Genomic DNA, 2,050 nt, shown 5'->3' with positions numbered 1-2,050 from the left:
TTAGGCAGCGAGTAATAGGTAAAACAATAGGACGGGGGTCTGAGGAGTTGTAAATGGAAAAGGAAAGAAATAAAGGCTAGATTCATTTACCAACCATCCAATTATTTCAGGAGGCTGTTAGCAAAGATAACTTTGATCAGGCGGCTAATACGTTGCTGGCATTCCAGCTAGAACATTTGGGGCCATGTTGCTAGAAGAGGGTTGGAATGAAAATAAAGAGGCAAAGCATTTGGTCAGTTCCCCTATCTCTCTCTGTAACTGCGGTGGTATTTTTGCCCTTCCCTCTAGGACTACTGTTTTTTTGCCCACTTTCCAGGGCCATAGAGAGAGCAGCCAGCTGAAGTACCCAAGCCTTGGTTAAGGTATTATTCCATTTTTATTCCTCCAGAACAGCCCTATGTGGTATATGTGACTAAGGGTAAATTCAACGGCTGAGTGGAGTTTTGAACACAGTCCTCACTGATGCACTGGCTCTCCAGAGGTTTGTACACATGTTTCACCAAATACAGTCACAAGCTCTCTCGACACATGAACAACTGTTTGTGTGAGTTTGTTCATTTGCCCCTTTAAGCCACTGTGTACACAGACTATACACTCATTGAGAGTTACATGAGAATAACAGTATCATATGATATGAGGATGTAGCTCAAGAGATAGTGTGCACTCTTTGACTGCAGTGTGTGAACTGTTGTAATATACAGTTACTTACTCACACTTGCAAGAACAAAAGGGTTAACCTGAGCCCTGAGCTCAAGTTGCCAGTGAGTGTGACTTAGCAGGCATCCAGCAGCCTTTGCTTCCCTTGCTTTCTTTTCTCTCTCAGTTCCTGGAACGAGCAAAGAAGGAGCCATACAGTTTGGCTCCCAGCTCAGCAAATGCTGCACGCAAATGGAAATTCTCTCTAAAAGAAGATTTCTACAGCCTTCATCTTTGCTAACCCAAAGATCGCATGATCCTTCTATAAGGAAACCAAATTATTTTCTTTTAAAAAGTCATTTGTAATATTTTTTTCTACTTTATTTTACTGCCAATTGTTTGCTGTAATTTCTGAAACTCTGGAGTAAAATTTTCATTTATTTGTCAAGCTAAGCATCCCTGATTTATTCTCGCCTAAGTATTATCATAGGGCATGTTTGTTTAAAGGTGGATGGGGGCAGATGCAAATCTAACCACATGTTAATGTGCTTGGAGCAACTGCCATTGTGCTAACTCTGCTATGAGGGAGTAAGAATCTCTCTTCCAAACATCTCTCTCCAACATGAACACCCCTTAACAAAGCATGAACAATGGAGTGTTGTTGTGCTTGTGTCTTACAGGAACGCAATAAGTAAAAAGCGGAAAAGAAGAGTTTCTTTCTTACATTCAATGTACTTTGGGATGCTCGCATGAAGAGCACAGCAGCAGCAGCAGCAGCTGGCACTTATACCTAACACTGTAAGCACCCGTTTACTCAATGGGGTCCTCTCTAGACATTGGATGTCACAGAAATGTGACCAAGGAGTGCTACATAAAACCAGTCATCTGGAGTTCATAGCCCAGGTCTTTTTGGTCTGGGATGACTCAGGGTTGCTGTTTTTTTTTAAAACAACAACAACACAGAATTATGTGAATGATCACCTTGGATGATGTCAGCTTGCTATGATTTCTTCTTCGGCAGCAGGAATTAAGCAGAAGACAAAAATACATTGCTTGCCACCAATCTGTCAGTCAATTTGAATGCTGCCTTTGTGTTATTTATTTCCTCCTCCTTTTCTTAATAAATAACTAACCAAACGCATATCCTTAATACATCATGAGTATGTTATGGTAGATGCAATCAATTCTAATTTCCTGATGCTGTCATCACCATCATCACTGAATTGAGCCTGTGTGTGTGTGTGTGTGTGTGTGTGTGTGTGTGCTTTTTGTTTCTGGATGAGAACAAAACAGCCAGATTGCTCTGCTAAATCTGTCCCAGTGTTGAAACATCTACAGACACTCCCTTTGCATTCTCCATGCAAGGCTGGAGAGATTTTGATCTCTGCTAATGCTTCTCTTCTGAGTGCTTACC

At 41.3% G+C, this 2,050-nt stretch overlaps 1 long non-coding RNA gene across 1 annotated transcript; it reads left to right on the top strand.

The window, feature by feature from the left end:
- Positions 1-220: 220 nt before the first annotated feature.
- On the top strand, positions 221-1,773 carry LOC307220379. The gene is made up of 2 exons (XR_013840859.1): positions 221-481; positions 1,317-1,773. It is a non-coding gene; the product is annotated as an uncharacterized lncRNA (long non-coding RNA).
- The last annotated feature ends 277 nt before the right edge of the window (positions 1,774-2,050 follow it).

Source organism: Podarcis cretensis (genome assembly GCF_951804945.1).
Source record: "Podarcis cretensis genome assembly, chromosome: 1".
NCBI classification, from domain to species: Eukaryota; Metazoa; Chordata; class Lepidosauria; order Squamata; family Lacertidae; genus Podarcis; species Podarcis cretensis.
Note: the sequence above shows the minus strand (reverse complement) of the source record. Positions and strands in the feature narration are given on the sequence as shown.